The sequence below is a fragment of the Podarcis vaucheri genome (assembly GCF_965113315.1).
Source record: "Podarcis vaucheri genome assembly, chromosome: 11".
In the NCBI taxonomy this organism is placed as follows: domain Eukaryota; kingdom Metazoa; phylum Chordata; class Lepidosauria; order Squamata; family Lacertidae; genus Podarcis; species Podarcis vaucheri.
Window position 1 is genome coordinate 33,345,162 of NC_138749.1, and position 9,234 is coordinate 33,354,395.

Sequence of the window (9,234 nt, forward strand, 5' to 3'; positions counted from 1 at the left end):
AGCAAGATGAGAGTAGCTGGAGGGTCTTTGAAATGTCAGCCATCAGATACCAAGTGAAAGAACAGATGCTGTTGTAAGGGATATGGAGAATGGAAAAGACGAAGGCTATATTAACCCTGCTCTGCTAGGGTACAATCAGAGCCTTTGTTCAGCTGGAACTTGCAGAAATTCAGCTCTGGCACCTCTCAGGTGGGCACCATTACTATTATAAGAGATCAAGAGAGGCGTTCATGGTGAGTTCTGGCACCCTTTTTTCTAGAAAAAATAGCACTGTGTACAATGGTGTTTTCCTACTGAGTCATATGCTCGCATTCCTTGTTTCCACGTGCAATTCAAATGAGCAAATGCCTCACATCTCATCAGCTTTCTTGTTTTTATAAGTCTATCAAATGCACAAATGGAATGCAATGTCTTAGCTTGCACAACAGCTCAGTAATTCCTGTGGTGTGCAGAGAATGTATGGGCCTCCATAGAGGCTTGAGGGAACAACCAATCAGCTTCTGAGAACATCGGAGCCCCAAACGTGCTGTGCACATATAACTTGTGCCTGAGCAGTGGCGTAGCGTGGGTTGTCAGCACCCGGGGCAAGGCAAGTAATTTGCGCCCCCTAACCTGTGGATTTGCACCCCCTAACCCGTGGATTTGTGCCCCCTAACCCTAACCCCCAGATGTTGCGCCCGGTGCGGCCGGCCCCCCCTGCACCCCCCACGCTACGCCACTGTGCCTAAGTGACTTGTGTCATGAACTTCAGTAAAGATGATATGTTCAGTTCCACATGCCTTTGCTTACAGTAGGCAACTTATCAAGAAGTTCATATGGGAGCTATATGGAAAGGGAGCTCCATGGATCCATAGGAGGGTCTGCTTCTGCAAGTGCTTGTTAGCTAAGAGCACAAATATTCTTGCCTTGGTGCTTGGTGCAAGAAAACTTTAGTTTTTGTATTGGAGGATGGGATTCCCTTCCCTTTACAATCTCTTGGAAAGTGCTGAAATGCCATTGAGTACTGAATAATAGGATGACCTCCAGAGTGAATCCACATATCTGTTCACTGGCAGCTAGTTTAGCACATAAATAAAAAGCTAGCAGGTATTTATTGTACAGTACTGACAAAATGCATTCATGCCCAAAAATTCTTGTCTGAGCACTCGAGGTGGATTTGTCATTTCACGATGGGATGTGTAAATGGTGAGGTCAGTTACCTTTCTATTGGTACAGGTCTACATAAATATTTTGAGCACAACAGAACCTCCAGCAGAAGGAAAAGTCACTTGTAGCAGAAAAACAAAAGCTTGCGGTTTGAAGAACAAGGGCATACAGAGAATGGTATTGAACTGTGTACATAAGTCCTACTTCCACAATGGGATTTTTGTTGCCTCTTTTATTGAGATGTGTGATTCCATCTGCAATGGGAGCTACAGACAATTTTCTAGCATAGGAAGGGTTAGTGCTGCAAACTTCCTCTTCTTTCTGAATTCGAGTATTATCAATGGTTTAAACACCAGAATGGATAACTTTTCTAGAGGACTGCATGGAAATATGTGAGAAAATAGTGCAGCTAATTTGCATATCTTATTCACATGTTATTCATGAGTAAGACATGTCTCTCCTCCCATGCAGTTCACACAGTTCACAAAACACGTTCATGTATGATATGAACATTATATGTATCATATATAACTTGATACCCAACTGATACCCAACTTAAGAGGTCAGATCTCCTTAGCCTCACCAGTAGTTATGCATAACCCAACTTCAAAGCAATCCCAGGACCAGATGACATGTTAGGACTCCAATACCCATCACACTTACTTGAAATAAGTTCTAATGAACTCAGTCAGACATTATTCAGTGAATCAGAGTAGACCTGCACAGGATTGCACTGTAAGGCACTTAACAAGCTCCGGCACAATTTGCTCTTTTTTCTTTTAAGATGAGAATGGGAGATGAGCATAAGATGACAAAGAGGCCAAAAGTGACACTTGTATTCAACAAATAGCTCCCCCAAATATATTGAAACTAGCCACTGAAGTCCCATAGGAAATGATGGGCGTAACTTCAAGTAGAAATGGAGGGAGCTGGTCCACATATAGTGTCATTTTCTTTTAGATTCAATACTCTGTTCTTAAGTTCCCAGATTCCAATTATTAAGGACTTCAGGAAGAACTACTTAAGTAATGATACAGTATCATTAGGGATCGGTTTCTCTTTTTTTCCAATCTTCAATTCAGTTCTTCACATTTCCACATCTGGTTGTGATTTTTTTTTTTTTAAAGTTGTCATGAAAATTCATCAGCATTTTAATGGAATTTCTCCATACCCAGTTGTGTATACAATTTCCCATAATACACATATAGTATTCTGGAAAGCTATTTAATACACTTTTTATGTTATTTTGACTAATATATGCATTTATATGGACACTTTATGCATATTTTGGACATATCACTCAGCTAGAGAACCGCACTGCAAAGACAGGAGAAGTAGGGATATATGAAGATGGCTGTGTTTTGCTTCACATCTTGTTTCAGAAAGTGTGAACTAGTTAGGTTTGCCTTTAAATGAAAACTGAATCAAATTTATCCCCCATCCCTATTTATCATATGTGATTTCTGCCATCTACAAAAATGATTTTCTACAAACAAGTTCAAATGGAACAGCAAGAATGCAAAACTTTTTCTGTGTGAATTAGATGCCACTTCATCAGAGACATTTCATGAAGTGGACTCCAGTCCACAAAAGCTTACACTGAAATAAATTTGTCAGTCTTTAAGACATTTTGCTGTTTATGGTAACATATGTATTCCATATAACATTGATAGATACAAAACAGCAAATAGTGTGTGAGGTCTTCCACTAATTTGACTTCATCTGTTTTGAAGACCATCTGTCATGATTACCTTTATTAAACCTTTATTACATGGTCTGAAACTGAATAACTGAATAGCTTATCCGGAAAGAATTTGTCCCTTTAGCCTTTCCACAATGCCTTTCCATGGGCCTGAAATCTTATGACTGAAAGAAGGTGGCTGTTTCTCAGCAGCACACAGTTCATTCAGCACAGAGCTCCCAATCCTCACTTGCTCCTATCTATATTGGAAAAAAATTGCTCTTCAGAAAAAGGAGAAGGTGGAACTGAGGTCCAAGAAAGCTATTATCACTTTCCTTCCAAGAAAAATGTGAGTTTCTCTGTATTGACCTACTATTTTCTTCCACTGTATCCGTATGGTTCAAAGATCTTGTTATTTTATTCTCCCTCCCCTTGTTGCTGTAGAAAGGTTTAGTGATTTTTTTCTTTTACACTTTCATATAGATGCTGATATTATTTATCCAGCCATGTAAAGATAAAGGTCTGCAGCCACTGACCTGATGTACAAACTCTGATAGCCATGATGTATCAGCTTGCAGCAAAAGGACATGACTAGCCCCCTGGGTCATCTTATTCTCCCCCCTCTCTCTGCAGCACTCTCTTTTTAACCGACTGGAGCTCTTTTTTGAGCATTTCGATACCTGTGTCACACAGTATATTTTATGTTAATTTTATTATTTTAAATCTACAAAGCCAGGAAATTTATGAGGCCATGGGCATGCATTTGAATTAATTTGTGCACATAAGAATTTTCATGTATTCAACAGCTACTGGTATAGTACCTGTGCATCAACTCAGCTACAAAGGTCTAAGGAAACTAGTGTCGAGTGCGCTGCCCCATGTTCACTACAGATTAACCCTGAAGTATTCCACGTCTTAAAAAAAATTATATGGATCTTAGATCATTTCTTAGAGTGAACCCAAAAGCTTCGGAAAATCCCCCTGCCCATTCCCATTGGTTCTTGACATTTCAGAAGCCCTCCCATCCAGTCCAATGCCTTCAAAATACACTTCCCTTGTTCCTTTCTTACCTTTCATGCAGCTGGAGAAGACCAGTATATTTCCCCCTTCTCTTTCTCCTTCTTGGTGCTCTGGGTGACAGAACTTTAGGGCACAAACATACATGTGCGATGCATTTTGTACAAGGTTTCTTGGAATTGCAGGGGATAGCTTTTGCAAAAATGAGGGGTGGTAAAAATAGGTGTGTATGAGTATGGGGCTGGGTGGGAGGCAGACAAGGCTTCTTCTCTGGCTCAGATTTTAGTTTGAGCTAGAGAATAATCTTAGGGCTTTGTTCAACTCCAGGCTGGTGCTACAATCCTGCTTCACGCCTTGTGCTGGGATCAAAAACAGCCAGTGGTGTTGCTGTGCTGCTGGAGCTCTAGAAAATTGTTGTGTTGCACAGTGTCCCATTCGAAAGGAAGAGACAAAAAGATTGATGTACTTCATGCTGCATAAGGCTGAGGCCGAAGCATCCCTCCAGTTCCGTTGCAATGTTGTGCCAATGGTTTATCACAGCAAGGTAGTTTTAGCCCTGGTATGCAAGATGTTATGGAGGTCTGGAACTAGATTGGGATTTTGTCAGGAGAGGAGGAAGCACCAAAGACATTCTTACTTAGACAAGCCTACTCAGATGTTTAGAAGGCTTGTAGGCGTTTTAATTTGCTTTAGTCTGTTTTACTGCAGTTTTAACCCACTGTATATTTTACATCATAGTTGCAAATGTTTTAGTGATAATTTTATATTATATATCAAGCAATATGTAAAATTTATGAAATAGATAAACAAATAAACAATAAATAGCAAGCATGAGCAGTGATTCCAATCAGAGCCTCAGCACAGCAATGGGTGAAAGACTTCCTCTGACCTGTCTCTATGGTACAAATCTAGGTCCCCAGTCCTGAAAGAATCAGCTATTCATGGTTTGTTTTTGTTTTTTTAAAAAGTCTCATGCCAGGGTTATCCATGTGACAAATGTCACATCACATTCTCAAACATGTCTTTTTCTTTTTCTTTCTATTTTCTTTATATAAATTTTGATTCCAACATACAAATCAGCCAACCAATAAAATACGAAAAAATAAAAATGAGTTACCTCATGTAATAACTAACAGAAGGTGATGTGTTTAACATACTTTCCTTCTGTTGTAAGATCTGGCAACTTGGAGATTTTCAGTATGCTTCATCATAATATTACAATTTGTTCTAAATCTCTGTTCTGTAATCTGGTGAGAAAGGCTTTGAAAAATGTTGCTGTATAGATCCTGATTTATGTATGAAATAAAACCATACTGCACTATATAAAAATCAAATATTTTAGCTTTATCTTCAGCTAGTTTAAGTTGGTAAGTCCATTTTTCCTGCCATGGCCACTTGCCACAGCTTGCTGTGCCAAGAATTCAATGTCAAACATTCTGCAGTTTTCCACTTTTAAGTTATTAACCTGCCAGGAGCCATCAAATTAAATACTATTAGTTCCATAAATACCGTTTCATCCTGTTGTTCTTCCCAGATTGTTAAAATACCCAATGCTAGTGTGACATATATGTGTAATGTTTGCCATTTCCACCAATATCACATTCAAAAACTGTAGTACAACAGGATATGACCAACACAAATGTATATATGTATCTTGTTGGTTGCAATTTCTCAAATTTTTTTTTGTTATTTGTATGCCTGCCAAAGATGCCAGCATTTTGTACCATCAGTGTAACACTTTTAAGGAATTCTCCCTAAGAATCTTACATAGTTTTCTTTGATTCATCCATATTTTGTTCTAATGTTACCCCAATAGCAACCCGTATTTTTAATCCACTCGATAATCTTATATCTATTTCAATAAGATGTAAAAATTTTTTGGGAATGATTTCTTTTGTATTGGTGATTGGTTCCAAAAGCATCCATTCAAATTTTGTCATGTTTCTAAGTGTCCTATTCTGGTTAACTTTGTCAATATATTCTTGAGAAAACAAGGAAAACTGACTAATATTTTCTGACAGGAGAGAGAAAGGAACCTCCTATTCGTAATTCAAGGACCATTGCACAAGGATAATTTTAATCTACATTTTTCTTCTCAGGAACTACCTCCAGTGTGACGAACTCTAGAGCTGATCCCAGGCTCTCAGCTTAGCTTCATAATAGCCATGGTATGCCTAGACATGCTAAATGAAGAAAAAGGTTCACAAGGATCTCCTATATACCCTTTAAGTTTTCAATAACATTCAGGTTACAGACTGTATTTCAGTTGCTTGGGGGAGCAGCTGCTAACACTGTCGTATCTTCAGGCAGTTCCTAAGAGATGACTTGCACACTTTATAGTACATAAAGCAAGCTTCTTCAAATATGAAAGGAGGAGGTTGGAATGATGCAGATCCCCAAAACCATGAGACTGGAACAAGCAACCCAAGAACTAAGAAAATGGCTTCAGGATCTGAGAAAAGCTTTGTGAGGGAGATCATGGGGATAGAAGGCTTCTAATGGTTGATATGGTAAGATGACCCATGCATTTGTATAAAATGTAAGGCAATGGAGTAAGAATAGCATTACTTGTTTGTGGTTAAATAGGTCAAGGGAACAACTTCAGTTCTCCTACATGAAATACCTTGGGAAATAGGGAGCCCAGCACTTCTTGATGTTCTGGCTAATGAAAAATGAGAGAGAGAGAGGTGGGGGAGCCATGCTTGGGGCAACATATTGAAGATGCAAAAATAAATTGGAGGGATGATTCTTGAAGCACACAAGATGGCTAGACCTGCCCTGATGCCATACTTAGGCCACTTAGAGAAAATGTCTTGGTTTATACATATTTCTATTGGTTGTATGCAGTGCTATTTTTCTAAAAAAAGAGGTGTTGGAACTCACCATGACTGCCTCTCTTGTTCTCTTATAATGGCAATGGTACCCACCTGAGAGGTGACAGAACTCAGTTCTGGTGAGTTTCAGCTGGAAAAAAAAGCCCTGGTTGTATAGGACCTTTTGCCTATAGGAACCAGCCTGGAATGAGCCAGGTCAGAGAGCCAGAGAAGAAATCATTGTTCATGAAGCCCAAGTATTTCCATGAGTACTTGGCTAGAGGCTCCTCACCAGAGAGTGCTGCAAAACCAAAAAGTGGACAAGCCCTTAGGTGTCTGAGGAGGCTTGACCCATCTTTGTCCTCTGCTACTGGGGTACTTCGGCTGATCGCCGAAGAATTGATGCTTTTGAATTATGGTGCTGGAGGAGACTCTTGAGAGTCCCATGGACTGCAAGAAGATCAAACCTCTCCATTCTGAAGGAAATCAGCCCTGAGTGCTCACTGGAAGGACAGATCGTGAAGCTGAGGCTCCAATACTTTGGCCACCTCATGAGAAGAGAGGACTCCCTGGAAAAGACCCTGATGTTGGGAAAGATGGAGGGCACAAGGAGAAGGGGACGACAGAGAATGAGATGGTTGGATGGTGTTCTTGAAGCTACTAGCATGAGTTTGATCAAACTGCGGGAGGCAGTGGAGGACAGAAGTGCCTGGCGTGCTCTGGTCCATGGGGTCACGAAGAGTCGGACACGACTAAACGACTAAACAACAACAACTGGGGTAAAAGAACTGATCACCAGCCTAACCCAGAGGAGTAACACATAATCTACAAAGGAGAGATGTAATTTGCTTTATATATGCTTTTATTAGCCACTTGCTGCTAAATGTGTTGTCCTTCTGTGCTTACATAAACCAGTAAAATTTGTGAACTCTTGACCTGGTGTGGCCTGCTGTTCTCTCTGTTCAGCTGGAATCTGAATGGAGCAATGACCATTGTAATTTGCCTAAGGGTGGGAATACATTAGTGGGCAGGCAAGTGCTCCTGCTTTTCAGAGAGCCAACAGAAACGGCCGCCCTGCAGATAAGCAGGAACAGGATTCCATGATGGAACAGAAAGACAGAACTGGAGAAAATACAGCAGCAGAGAGAATCTAATACACAATATAGAGAACTGGACAGGAAGCGGAGCCTGAGCTCAAAGGGAGATTCACTGTTTATCACTACGAGGGGAGCTCTGAGCTTATATCTCCAGGTAGTCTCCAAAGATTTAACTAAGGACAGGGCCACACAAGGAGGTTAACTTATATAGAGGCAGTGGAAGCGGAACAAGACAAGAGTAATGCAAGTCCTTGAGAAGGCATAGAAATGTGGCCTCCACAGAGTGTGTGCACGGTTGTTGATAAGAAGCCTGCAATTTCCCAGAAGGTCTCTTTTAGATTCCTAGTTATCAATCAAACTACACTATGGCTCGCTAGTCTGTGACAAGGTAGCAATTCTCTCAAGTATTGAAGCTCAGGACAGGAACCAAACCAAGAGGATAAGCACATCCATCCATTCAAAATGTTTCAGGGCTATTCTATGCAAGAAACAAAGTGTGTGCCTGGATTCACTGCCAATGTGCGGAAATGAAAATTATATGAATTCTTATTTTCTCATGCTGATATGCACTTGCAGGCTGCATTGTGGAGTGGTTTCCAAAGGACTATAATAGCAACAATGTAGATACCCTTTTCACACTTGTCTAGTGAACACCCCACTTTCTCCTCTCAGATGATGAAAGAAGGTACCATTCAAATCACTTCAGGGACTTTCCAATTTTTCAAAAGTTTTATTGTTAAGTTTGAAGACTAGACGAGGTCATACTGTTTTAACATCATTCTACATAATTTAAATATATACAAAAACATTGGAACTTTACACAGGTCGCCAAGGTTGCAAAAGTCATTGTGTCTGAGATACTTCTGTACTTACTGACACATCTGAAGCCAGCTTTGAATATTATATTTCATATGTTGTTGTATAGCACAGATACACTCATTAGTATCCTTAGTCTTCAAAACTCACACAAATTTGTATCTGTTCATTCTGAAAGAGAAAGTCAACCTAAAAATCAGAACCAGGGGTGGGTGGGTTTTTTGTTTTGTTTATGTGAGAAGCCCTTAATAGAACATAGATTATCCTAAGCCTTGTGCATTATGTTTTACTTTCCAGGCTATAAAAGTAGTAAATTAGGGAGCTATAGAAATGGGAAATCTGCCTAGAAATGACTAACAACTCTGGGGGTAAACACAGATGATTTTTTTTCACTCCTTCAGTTTTGCTGTTAGAATTAATACAAAAGTTAAGGACTGTTTCGTAATGTTTTCTCAAGAAGTTTAAAGGCTACACATCTCAAACTATTTAATTCAATAGAGATCACTCAAGCTTGAGGGTTGCAGCTTTAAATAAACCAACATGCTGATCCTAAATACATTGTAGTAAATCTCAAAGCGCCTACTTCTGGAAATGTTCCATTAGCTTCAACATAACTATTTCAGACTAAGAAAACTGAAAATTTCTCCTTAACTGTATGTTCACT